A 14,250-nucleotide genomic window follows, 5' to 3' on the forward strand; every position below is an offset into this window, starting at 1 on the left:
GCTACGCATTTTGGCCAGTATTAACCGCCTATTTTGCGTAGCTTATATCCATTCTTCGGGCCAGTTGGACCTACCTTTCGTTGCTGCTGGCCATTTTGTCTGAATCGATCTCTCATCAGAGATCGAAAAAGGAGATACATACTCCTTTTATCGCCGGCGAATAAGCGCAAGATTTTTCTTGCGCTCGTAAGGAGATAAACTCCTTCTTTTGCCGGGTAATTATTGTCGTCGGCAGGTGAGCGCAAACATTTCACGCTCGATGACGATCGTGTGATTTTACGATCGTTCGTTACATCTTCATTTTAATATAATTTTATTTTAACTAAGATAAAGCCAAATTATCAATTAAAATATTGATTAAAAAATTATAATAAATTATAAAAAATATATAAATTTGATTAAAATTTATATATTAATATATAATTTATTTAATAATATAATAATACATTTATATAATAATGTGTAATTTTAATTTATATAATAATATATAATTTAAAATAAAATAACATTTATTATCATATTATAGATAATTTAACTGATTGATTATTTGATCTTATATCAATTAAAACAAAGTTTAAGAACAATGTCTACAAACAAATTCTACGATATGGATGAGTTATAAGAAATTAGAATAAGAGATCGGCGTGCGTTATAAAAATGATTTACTATATATCACACGTATGGTATATAATTGATAAAATTATTATTTTTTTTAGTTTCTTTATTCAATAAATCAGAAAAAATCTACAAATTGAAGAAAATGTTTTCTATAATTTTCCTTCTTTAATTTAGACTTTAATTTATTTTTGCAATAGATGCAATGCATATTAAAAGAATTTATTAAAAATTATTCAACTTAATCTGTTTTAGCTCATCCATCTAAAAGTAACGGATTTATCTACAGTCTACAATCTACAATCTACATCTATAATCTCTACAAATCCGTTACTTTAAAATTAAATAAAAGTTTGTCACTCACCGGCACTGATGCGCAACAGCGGAGTTGTTGGTCTTGAGGCTACGTTGTCTGTAACATACAAATGTAAAATCTAAATTATAGCAGCGCTCAAAATATAATTAATATTTCAAAAAATTATTATTTTACGTGCTGAATTTTATATCCGATGCGTACGATAAGAAGCAAATACATAAATACAAAACAATTTTATAAATTTTAGACTACTCTTTTTAATAATGAAATTTATTGGACTTATGTAAAAGTATTAGTACTTTTTTTTAATAATGGAATATATCGAACTTATGTAAAAGTCTTTTTTTCTAATTTTCTCTTGTTTAATTCATTCAAATAATGAGACTGTATTAATGCGCGTGAACAATTTTTAACAATCAATATACAAATAACAAATACTCACCCTTGGGTTGCTCCGCTGGTGCAGGATGCCTCTCCTAGGCCTCCTCCTCCTCTCAGAATGTCAGGGTTGATCTGTAACATGCAAATAGAAGATCCAAATTGTAGCAGCGCTCAAAATAACTAATATTTTTAAAAATTTATTATATGCATTAAATTTTATATTTAATGCATATAATAATAAGCAGATTAATAAAATAATTTTATAAATTTGAGAAAAAGAAAATTGAAAAATATTACTAATAACTCTAATAATTTCGAATAAAAACTATAATCTAGAAATAAAAACTTTTACAAGATTATAGCTTTCATAAAAATCTGTTTCTTTAATTCTCTATTGTTTAAATCATACAAATAAAAAATCAAATTACGCGATTAATTGCTCAATTTAAATTGCACATATGCAATTAATAAGTAATTAATATACAAATAACAATTTACTTACCACAGGGTTGCTCCACCGATGCCCGATGCCTCTCCTAGGCCTCCTCCTCCTCTCAGGTTGATTTACACACGCGATACTTAAACGGCACTCCAGCACTTTTATTAAAAGATTACTTCCGCACTTGTACGCGCGATACTTTGAACGACACTCCCGCACTTTCGAATTTCGGAACGATCGAATCCCGCTTCACGTGAGAATCACACTTCGAGTCGACAAGTCGGGAATTCACCGATTACTTCGAGCAAAGGTTAAGCGGAAGCGGAAGAAGACGAAATCGATCGATGGAATAATCGCGAATGGGGTTCGCTCGACTCTTGACCCGCGCCTGCTCCCATCGAGGGCCGACTAGAACATCGTTAAGAACGATTTCATACGAACCACCAAGTCTCTATCATACAGACTGAGCCGGGTTTATCGTAAGGCTGATAGACGGGTCGAGAATGAAGATATCCACCTTCTACGTGCTAACAATCTAGCATTTCGAAAGCGGGAGATCAACTTCTCTAGCGAGCAAAAATCGAACCTAATTAGAACAGCCGACTCCTCAGATGCCAAACATGTTAGTATTTCTACAATGTGCTGTTAGACGGTACAAGAGAAGGGACCCATTAACGACGATTCCAAAACAATCGACCGAACTCTAACCGATTCGGGCCGAACCGTTCGTCGGAGCAGAACGTGCCCTCAACAGCCGATTCTCGAACCGAAGTTCAAGATTAACCGCGCGAACATGCATCTATACTATGCACGAACATACGTTGCTACGCGGCCGGCATTCACCTCAGCCGCGATACTGAGGCGTTTTAACGTTGCGCCTACATTAATATATTAAATTTATTAATACATAAATATTTATATAATATATAATATTAATATAGAATTAATATTAACTGATATTAATATAAAATTAATTATATTAATAGGTATTAATATATTAACGATTGCAACGCTGAGAGACATCCCATTTAGTCGGCAACAAAGTATGATCCTCGGTGACAATCGTGAAAACGAGATAAAAGTCCAACGCGAAGACGCGACGACGCGAAAACGCGATACCGCGACAACGCGACGCATCGTTGCTCGTACGGCACGATGACGGCAACGACGACGCACTAATGTGCGTTCAACGCACAAATGCGCGTGCCACATATGAGCCATTGTGCGACTCGTGGCAATGCTGTACGGACACGCGACGCGAAAGACGCGAAAGCCGTCCGCGACACGATGACGGTACCGACGACGCGACAAGCCGTCCGCGGCACGATGACAGCACCAACGATACGACGAGCCGTCCGCGGCACGATGACAGCAACGACGACGCTGGGTACTTGGTTTCCCCTTCGCAGTAAACCTTGAGGACCCTTAGGACCTTAAGGCATACCGTCCAGGTACTGAAGCCACTCCACCACGTCAAGGTGTACCCATGGAGGGTTATTTTATACAATATATAATTTTGTAATATAATATATAACTTAAGAGAGAGGAAAAATATATTTTATAATTGAGAGATTAACTATATCGCAGATATCCCTTTTTTTCCTCGATTAAAAGAGATGCGATGTAGATATGTTTTGAAAAAACAAGCAATACATGTATAATATTATACGATAATTTAGATTGGATCTCATACACTATTAAAGAAACAAGAAAAAGAACGAGCAATGTACAATTGAGTTTTGAGACTCGCTTCGTATTTCCGTTTGATTCGTTTGTGCTGCTATTTTAGACGGTTATTTACAACTCGATACTCAACACTTGGTGAAAGTTTTAAATTATTTGGTTCAATAATTAATGAGACACAGTTATGCAAAGTAGTGTTAAAAATTTGTTTAAAAATCGGTGTAATGGAAGAAACGCTTGACAATACACCAACATTAAATTCTGTGCTAAATTAGAGAAGTCTCTAACAGAAATGTTACAAATGATTCAACAACCCTACGAAGAGTCAGCTATGCATAAGAGTAACCTTTTGAAGATATAGATGACATAAAAAAAACGTAAATCACATTTTAAAAGGGCTTGCTTCAGAAAACTAGACTTGCTGAATCATTTGTAACGATTTAATGTTGGCGCGTTGTCAAGCGTTCTTTCCATTACACCGATTTTTAAACAAAATTATATTAACAACTTTGCGTAATTGTATCTCATTAACTATTGATTTAAATAATTTAAAACTTGCACCACATGTCGAGTATTGAGTTGCGAATAACCCCCTAAAATGGCAGCACGAATCAAACATTCGAAAATGCGAAGCGAATCTCGAAACTTAATTGTTCGGCCGTAATATATTTTGAAAATAATATAGATGGTAAAAAAAATATAAATTACTTATCGCACATATCGTTGTTCCATCCATCGTCGGATACTTATCATAATCTCCTTTTCTTCTCTTGTTTATCCTTTGCTGTTTCCTCGTGACATTTACACTCACTTGCGAAAACACAGTTAATTACGATTAGTCGAATATGCGACGATCGCGACATACATTACACTGGCATTTCCGATTACGAAACAATTACACGAGACACACTTTATTATATCGCACACTTTATTATAAGAGAGAAATATGAAAAATACGATTTGCTTGATTTTACATGACGCCAAAATCATGCGCCACTCGTTACAACAATACTATCTCTATTATTGAATTATTTTGTTTTATTTCTTATTTTTAAAAGTTAATCGATTGTTAGTTACAATAATCACATTAAATTATTTTTCGATGCTTGTTGCGATCTCGTTTAGAAAAAGAATTGACGATGTCTCGCGCTCTACTACCTTACTGTTCGAGTGTCGCCGTGCGATTGATAGGCCATAATACGTTAACAATAGCGTGCTAATGTTTACGCCGTCAAGGCCAAAAACCATGTTATTGATAATTTGCAGTCGAATATTTTGCGTACTATAACGTATATCGCGAAATATTAAATCGTACAAGTATTTTAAATTATTTACTTAATAAACGATTAATAATATTACGGAGCTTATCGTTAATTACTCGGACGGATGCTATTCGACTATTTTATCGCGCGTTCTCGATCCGAATCATATTTAAATCGTCGAAAAATCAAACGATAAAGTATGGGACAAAATATTATTAAATTTGAAATATTTTTAAAAAGATAATTATTCCTTATAAAAGATGAAAAAGATCACTATAAAACAATAAATTACAATTTTGATTCCTGTCACTTCGACTCTTGGTTAAATGTATATCACGCGAAATACGCGCTTCGAGACTTATCGTTGCGATATAATTATGTATTATTTAAGATATATAAGATAAAAGGTAATTAATTTTATTTATCGTATCAAATTATTTTCCGATACTTGTTGCGATCTCGTTTAGAAAAGGAATTTGATAAATGATCTCGCGCTCTACTACCTTACTGTTCGAGTGTCGCCGTGCGATTGATAGGCCATAAGTCGTAACACGCTAACAATAGCGCGCTAATGTTTACATCGCCGCGCCATGGCCAAATACCATGTTATTAATAATTCGCAACCGAAAATATTTTGCGTATACTATGACGTATATAACGGAATAATACAATATACAAGTATTTTTAATTATTTACTTAATAAACGATTAATGATATTACAGAATTTATCATTAATTATTCGGACATGCGATTTGACTATTTTATTACGCGTTCTCAATCCGAATTATATTTAAATCGTCGAAAAGTCGAACGATAAAGCATCGGATAAAATATAATTGAACTTTAAGTATGTTTAAAGAAATAATTTAACGCACTGCTTCTTTACTGCTCGAGTATCGCCGTATGAATGATAACATAGGAAAAGAATTTGAGCGTCTCGCCTCACTACAGTTCTTTTCAAATATTTTCATACGAATGATAACAAGACCGTGATACGTAAACAATGTTTAAGCTCGTCGATGTTTACGCCACCAAGGCCAAATACTATGTTAGGTATATTGTTCTAATTCGCTGCCGAAATATTTTACTATAAAATATATATACGAAATATTAAATTATATAAGTATTTTAAATTATAAATCAATTATTTATTAAACAATTAATTATTGTTATTATTAATATTAATTATAAAATTATTATAGTTATTATTTAAAATGTGTAAAAGATAACTAATTATTAATCTTATAAAATGATTTCCCGATACTTGTCGCGATCGCGTTTAGGAATTTAAATGGAACATCTCGTATTGCTACTTTATTGGTTGAATATTACAATGATAATATGTAGGAAAGGAATTTAAGCGTCTCGCCCCACTACAGTTCTATTCGAGTGTCTCCGTATGAATGAGATAACAAGGCCGTAATATATAAACAAAATGTTAACGCGCGTTAGGTATTGTTCTACCGAAATATTTTATATACTTAATATAAAATATATATGCAAAATATTAAATTATATAAATATTCTAAATTATAATTTCTTTTTAAGTTTACGAAATAAAATTAATGAATTTTAATAATTTTTCAATTTAAATTTTATTTCAATTATCTAACACATCAGTATTATATCTTGTTTCTTATCAATTTATGATATCAAGAAGCTAATAGCCGCCGGTTATTCGTCGACCGAAGGTAACAATTGAAGTGAAACTATGGATCCGATACTCGTCGGTGACAAGAGAGATGTCAACTCAAGTATATATTAATATTAGAAGAATAAATTTGCCGACTGGTAATAACTCGATTTATCGATAATAATAATAAAATATATTATTAAAATTTTTGCCGATTCTTTGTTATTGCTGACTATATAATTTTTATAAATTTAAATGATTAGTCAAGATACAATGCACATATTATATTTATAACATTTTCTATAATTTTTCTTTTAATTATATATTATTTATAATTATTTTTGTGCAAATCATTAAAATATATGTATATATTGTATAATCGTTAATATATGTATATATAAAATCTATGACTTACACACCATATTATCCTTTATAGAATCCGCCAACAGATGACTCCGCATTTTCAAATACATGCTCATAATCCACGTATGCTCTACTCAAGCCTTACATAATCTTATACAGTTACAAATATTATATAATCAACACAATAAATTAATTTTTTGATAAAGATTAATTGCGCGAGCTAATATTTCGTACGTTAATTATTTTTAATTTATACAATGTTAATATTCATATTTCTCAAAAAATAAAATTATATGGCATAAAGGGAATTCTTTCTCATTTATGCAAATTATTATTTGTTAGTTAAAAATCTATGTTAATTACTTGTAAATTTTCACAAAATAACCGGTATCGTAACAGCTATACCATATCCTTGAGAGTTAATATTCCATCGAATGTGGACTGAGTCAAGTATGCCCTGGTTAAATCGAGATTTGTTATCGACCACATAAGCGTCTCATATATATCATATCTATACGGTATGGATCGTTGCCGTGTGAAATTTCAACGAAAGGGTGAAAACCCAAGGACGAAGCGGGGTGAATCTGATCGTACCGAAAGAGTCGGGGTTGTCAGCGTTACGATATAGGGTCTGTTCTTATCTGCGAAATACAGACAATGTCTCCCCACTCTCTTCTGGTACTCGATGTCCCTCGTGTTCGTTGTCCAAAGTCCAGGAGAGAAGAGCGAATAGGATACGCCATGATGAATCGGCCATATTGTCCTGGACCGTTTCTCGAAAGAAGCTTAATCCTGCTTGTTCACTGTTACTTCGTCATATATATTCTCGCTTCTTCTCTTTAGTGGATGGAAAGATTTCACGATAAATTTAACAATAAAATATCCCATCATTTATTTGACAGTAAGATCTTAGATAAGATCAAGGCTCTATATAAATAATATTCGGAAGAATATCTATCTTTTCAGTTTTTATTTCTTTGAATTGTTTATACTTTATACGTACGATAAGCATTTTCTAAAAAAAAAAATCTATATTAAATAAAATAAATTACTGAAATTTGTAAGTATTACAACTTGGATTAAAATTCGGAAGAAAAGACCGATTATAAGTATTAGTCTTATAAAGTTACATTGCAAACTTCAAATATCTTTTTCAATATACAGTTTTCAAGTTTTATAAGATAAAAAAATTTTGCAATATTTATAATTATAATATTATTGCCAATCGTAGCAAGATGACAAATCTCACCTTATCAGTAGTCAACGAACGTGACAATCTCGCAAGCGATTCCCTGAGAATATGTATCTTTCATATTCTCGAGTCACGCTTTAGCGTTAGTTATGACTACAACCAACGGATTTTATATTCGTCCTCGCTGCACGGTATATACAGAGTGTCTCGAAAATATTGTGTTTTTATTTTATCTCTACACTTACTCGTACTTTTCTCTCAACAATTTACCCGTTTTGCATGCAATTCGAGAGAGAGAGAGAGAGAGAGAGAGAATTCTGAGATTTATTCGAATCTCATTTGTGAATGCAATCGTGATGGAATGTCGAAGAAAAAAAAATTAATTTCTCGCCACTTTCCTCGTTCATTCAACGGATCATATTAATATTTAACCGAGCGTTACACGACGAGACTTCAATTCTTATCTCGCGTTTTTGCTTCGGACTCATTCCTCGCATTCCTCGCGGGTCGGCCACCGGGTACAATTAACGAATCCTACCGTCTGGCCGGCTCCTGTTGTCCTTAGTGTGAACTTTACAAGACTTATATAATGCATGCGTAAGAAGAATGGACCACCCATGTAGAGAGGTCTCTCTTTCTCTCGACTCGGCCTCGAGTGCTCTCCGGGGTTGCGCGCGCGGACGAAGCACTCCATCAGAAGAAGTAGTCGGCCGGACAGCATACCGGGTAGAAAATGACACCAGTCTCGAGATGCGCGTTTCGTATCAGTCAGAATCGAACTCTCGAATTTTTCTCGAAACGCGAACCGCGTTTTCCCTTTTCGCATTTTTCCGATAATATACATTTTTCGAGTAAAGAGACGATCTGCATTTAACAGAACGTTTATCTACAATGCGTGACAGAATAATAACATGCGCGATGGAATGTATTGTATAATATTTCTCTTATATTTGTTTTCGATTAAACAGCATTATAATTAAACTTTGCTATCAATTCATACATAATGTATAATTTGATATGTTAGAGTTGACTTACCCACATATAACGCTTTTCCTTGTTAATTTAAAATCTGACATCTATAATTTCTCGATATTATCGCACGTATAATAACGATGATTTAATATATAAAATCTTTTTATATATTTATATCAAATCATCGTTACGGTATTTAAAGTATAAATTTTTTGATGCATCGAAAACATAGTACTTTCGCCAAAGAAGAAGAACACTTTCTGGAATCAACGCTTGCGAACATGAATAATCCCACCGTTCTCTGTACATGATTTTCGAAACACGTTGTATAACTCAAACCTGTAGAAAGTACACCTGAATAACGAGACGCGTTGCTGTTCCTGAGAAGAGCGGCAGAGGTCGAAGATTTCAGGTCACTACGTCTCGAGAGCATAATGCGTTGCAGCGAGGGAAAGAGTTGTGTAAACGAACTTTCATGAACTTCCGAAAGTCGTCGCTTTTTCACATCTTCGCTGTCATCTTCCCATCCTCGGCACGATCTCTTCGTGCGCTCGCGAAGTGTGCGCAGTTTGTACAAGTAACGATATCGGTAAAAGTTTATAAATTCACGTAGGCGATAAACGAGAGAGTCTTGCCTAAGATACTTCACCTTGATAGATCCAATTATGTGAATCTTCAAACGGAATATTTTTGGCAGATAAAATATACCCGAGATAAAATAATAACCATGTGTGTCATTTTTTTACTTATTATAAAAATAAAACTTTGAATATATTATTGGTGTATTCGTGATTACGGTATCGCGATTTCTCCGATTTCTCGTTAATAAGGGACAATTGTACATAATATATCTGATAATATACGTTTCATTCAATTCGTCTCAACTTTTTCAAATCCAATTTTTTCTCAAGCAGAAACGACTTTCCGGAACTCGAAATGCGTGTGGTCTTCACAAGGTGTTAATCGCCTGGCTCGCTACCGTGTTGCTTCTGACCGGCCCTTCAATTAGTACCATGCCACACATGTTTCAAATCACGTGATACAACGTCTCAGTTTCATCAGGCACACAATTTTATAATAAAAGTTAAAAAAAAGAAATCAAAAATATACGACAATCACGCTGAGATCAAAATTTAGCTGTTAGATCTGACTAGATACCATACATCCTTGGATATTTGTTTTTATAATAAAGTATAAAATATAACTGAAAAAAATCAATATCTTTTTTATCTTGTTCATAAGTTGTAGTAACAATATCGTTGCGGTTACTATCAATTTCAAAATATAAAGATCGCTTAAACTATCTTCTATTTGACAATTTATTCTTCCACGAACGTTTACAAAAATTAATAGATAGTACTTTAGGAGAATTTTATTACCTCCACTTCGCACGCACGAGAACAGCTCGAACGAGAATGAACATCGAGGTGGCGAAATCACCGTGGATGCCGGATAAACTCTTTAATCAAACAGCGAAGCCAATCGTGCGCAAATCGTCTGAATAAGCTTGCTTTTTTGTTATAGTTTACCGGTCGGGCACCTGTCGCATGTGTGCGCAAAGGGGTGTGGATCCAGAGATGGAGAATGTAAGAGAGAAAGGGGTAGAGAGAAGAGACACAGAGAACGAAGCGAGAAAGTGGGGGGTAGAAGTGCACGGGAGAGGAGGAAGAGAGGATAGAGGATGAACGGAGGAACACGTGGTTCTATTTGCAAAAACAAAGTTTGCGCGGGACAAACACGGGCAGACACTAGCCGGTCTAGTCGACTTCGGGGTCAAAAGCGCAACAAAGACTCAATTGCATTTCGTTCCCACCCGTGCGAGTGGAATTCTCTTTTTTCTGGCCCAGTTTTCTCCTTCCCCCTCCCTCCCTCCCTCCCTCCTTCCATCCCCCTTCCCCGTCGCACGATCGCTAATCGAATGATAAAGCGCCATTGAACGTTGTCGAACGATTGTCCTGGTTCAAACTTTGCGAGATTTGCGTGAGATGATATGATCGTAAAAAATTACATTCAACTTCAAAGAATTTCAATATTTAAAAAATATTATTTATATATAATAAATAAATTATATGTCAAAAACACACACACACACACATACACACACGCATCCATATATATATATATAATTTAATATATTAATATCTATTTAAGCAAAAATCTCAATAATAATTTGCTCAAAAGAGAGATTATATTGCGTTTATTAATTTTTTAATGTGATCATTAAATTATTTCATCAATAGAGAGTTATAAATAATCAAAAATTGTAATTTGTTATTGTAAAATAATTAATCATTTATATATTAACATATATTCGATAGGCAATCGTTGCAATGTTCTATCGATCCTTATTTCGGCCACGTTTACCCTTCTATCAAATTACTTCACGCTATCACAATATTGTTATCGACTGCACGAAAGTGTCATAATGGATCTCAAACACTTGATTTCTCATCTCAATCTACGTTGTACATGTTGCTCCCAGAAATATCTCGTAAACCGTATACATTCTACTAGAAAAACCCTAGAGAAAATGATCTTTCTATTTTCTTTCTCTCAGAGAATCTTTTAACTTTTATAACTGATCGATATAAAATAGGCTCTTTTATGTAGAAAATTTTCTAACGCGAAAACACAATGTTATACTTTTTTAGAAAACATAAAAAATATTTTGTAAAATATTTTTTGAAATAAATACGAGAATTGAATTTCTGTGTTTTTTACATGTGTCCACTGAGTTCATATTGTAAAAAAATTTATAAAAGTGAAAAGATATATATACCATATGTAAATAATTCGTCATATAAAAATATTATTATTTTTATATGTTAATGGACTTCGTATAATGCGACGAAATTTACATATGGCGCCTTAATCCTTCTCTCTTGATCCAAGTAGATAGATATAAATATATAAGAGCGTACCTGGGGCAGCCTAAAACGGTGCTTAACCTTCTGCTTAAAGTGGTTGTGCCTGGTCGCTTTGATCTCATTCACTGCGTTTCCTTGTGAGAAAGGTTCCGTATATATATATATTCAATATCCATTATGCTACGCGAAATCTCATGCAACATCGACGTCACTTTTAAATCATTTCAAACATTCTACATTTTATAAATCCGCAAAATCTGAAATAAAAATAAACGATACTAATTGTCAACATTTTTATAAGACGAATCATTTTAACACCTTCCTCTTGAGATATCAAAGCGTGTAATGAAATATTCAAGTTCTGAAATACTTTTCACCTAGCTATACGGCAGAAGCGAAGGACCCAAGATTCTCAAAGCGAAACGTCATCGTTGCATTACCGAGGAATTTTCAGCGCGTCTTCGGAGCGTAACATCCTCAGGGTCGTCGTGCGAAAACGCGACTCTAAGCGGGAGGAGCAGAGAAAGGGTTGGATGCGTTGACGAGACGGAGGCGGCGGTGGTGGTGGCGGCGGCGGAGGTGGTTGACGATGGTGGTGTATGCCGCGACAAATATTTGCCTGTCAACACAGAGAGGCTCGCGCTACCATCCCGTTCTATCTCTTGTGAGCGCCGCAAACGACATGCATAGCCGAGGGAGGAAGGTTCCGTTCGACGGGAGGTGCGGAGGGACGACGACCAAACGAATCGTAAAAGGGCCCGATTGAGAGACAAAGCGGTACGAAAGGATGAAGAAGAAGATTTGGAGGGGGAGACGCTAGATAAGAAGACGTAGAACTCGATTCCCGGCGTTCCGATCGCGATAGTTTATTAGCGTATTAAAGAGTCGCGATCTCAGAGATGTTCGCGTTGCCGATGGCTGAGTAGCGAGAACATCGCGGAGAGAATAAGAAATCGTGAAAGAGTTAGATTGCATTATCAAAATCGTATTACGCTGTACAGAATATTTCGGAGTTTTAACTTACCTCTGCTCTGCAAAATTCAAATAAATAGAAACATACAACGTAGATGAAATGATCAATCGTGGATAAAAAGTTCGATGCGAAATAATTCTAAAAATTGTCAAATATCGCAAATATTTTTCCTTGTTTATTATTTTATTTATTTTTTTTTTTTTTTGTTCAGTTTAAAGTCAAGCTCGCATCCTGCTCATTCATTCAACCCTGCAATTTTCTCTTATCCATCAATACCTACAATCTACAAAATATCTCCATTATATAAAGAGAAATATCTTGTTTAATATTATTTATCATCAATTTTATTTTAAATTTCGCTATTAAAATAATAACTATAACAGCACAAAGACACTTTATAAAAGATACACGACAAACACGGTGTCGAAAAACAACCCGCTCCTTCGCTATTGACGGAAACGGAAAATATTCGCGTAGGTAGGAAGAGAGAGCGAGTCTCTTCATTCGCGTAGATCTTTTTGGACGAGAAGAAGAGCGAGTGACACGGATGAGAAAGAAGAGGGAAAGATTTGAGGAAGAAAGCAGGGAAAACGATGGCCACCTCTACGATCCGTTCCTCGCTCGCTCGTTCATTCACTTACTCACTCTCCTCTCTCGTTTCCATTCTCTCTCCTCTCTGTGTGCTTTTAATTTACCGGGCGGCAGGCAAATGTTTGCGCCACTCCCCCTCGATCGAACCCATCTCTCTCCTGTTCTTCCTCCTTCTCCGCCTTCAGGCCTCCAGCCGCCACTTCCTACTCCCCCCTTTGCGACCGTTTTGCACCCTTCTCTTTTATCCCTTTATCAAGAATCTCTCTCATCCCCTTTTTTATCGTCCCGAATATTGACTGACTCTGACCATCGAGAATCTCCGCGCGGATAGCGAGATAGATAGATAAAGAGAGAGAGAGAGAGAGAGAGAGAGAGAGAGGGAGAGAGAGAGAGAGCAGAAAATTCAATGGTAATTTAGGTAATACAGACCGAGGTCACTTATCAAGAAATCACCGTATATATCGATTGCGATGGAAGGAGAGGGAGGAGAAAAAAGAACCGTCAACTGATCAATCGTGGTTTTTATTAATCGCGAATTAGTGGAACGTATGCAATATGTGCATTGGCGCGGTAATAAAAATTTTTCGGGAAATAAGAACTTCTAATCGTGTACTACCTTAAGTTTAACCTTTCGCGTTCGACTGAGTTTCGTAAAGAATGATGTTGCGTGTAACTGCTCCGGTATAGGAGATGGGAAATGGCAGGGAAGAGGGGGAAAGTAATTGAACGACGCGAAGAAATTCGAATATAATCGACCGATACGAAATTTCGGCCCTCGATCCCATCGTGCCACACTCGCCTAATCCGAATTCTAGTAATCGAATTCCATATCGTTGAAATCAAGGAGGAATCATCATGTCGCGGTCGCAAATTTTTGTCGCACGCGCGCTCGCGTTTTACTCTTGTGGCTTTTAATAAATGGCATAAAAACGAGATCAAATATTTAATCGGGAAATATTTGAG

The 14,250-nt window shown here is 35.1% G+C and overlaps 1 long non-coding RNA gene across 1 annotated transcript; it reads right to left on the reverse strand.

Moving 5' to 3' along the window:
• Positions 1–904: 904 nt before the first annotated feature.
• On the reverse strand, positions 905–2,287 carry LOC138935748 (uncharacterized). The gene is made up of 3 exons (XR_011447288.1): positions 1,815–2,287; positions 1,374–1,444; positions 905–1,027 (listed from the first exon to the last, which is right to left on the reverse strand). It is a non-coding gene; the product is annotated as an uncharacterized lncRNA (long non-coding RNA).
• Between the last annotated feature and the right edge of the window lie 11,963 nt (positions 2,288–14,250).

This window comes from Polyergus mexicanus, unplaced genomic scaffold (assembly GCF_030449975.1).
Source record: "Polyergus mexicanus isolate NDT 795.1 unplaced genomic scaffold, iyPolMexi1.0 SCAF_8, whole genome shotgun sequence".
NCBI classification, from domain to species: Eukaryota; Metazoa; Arthropoda; class Insecta; order Hymenoptera; family Formicidae; genus Polyergus; species Polyergus mexicanus.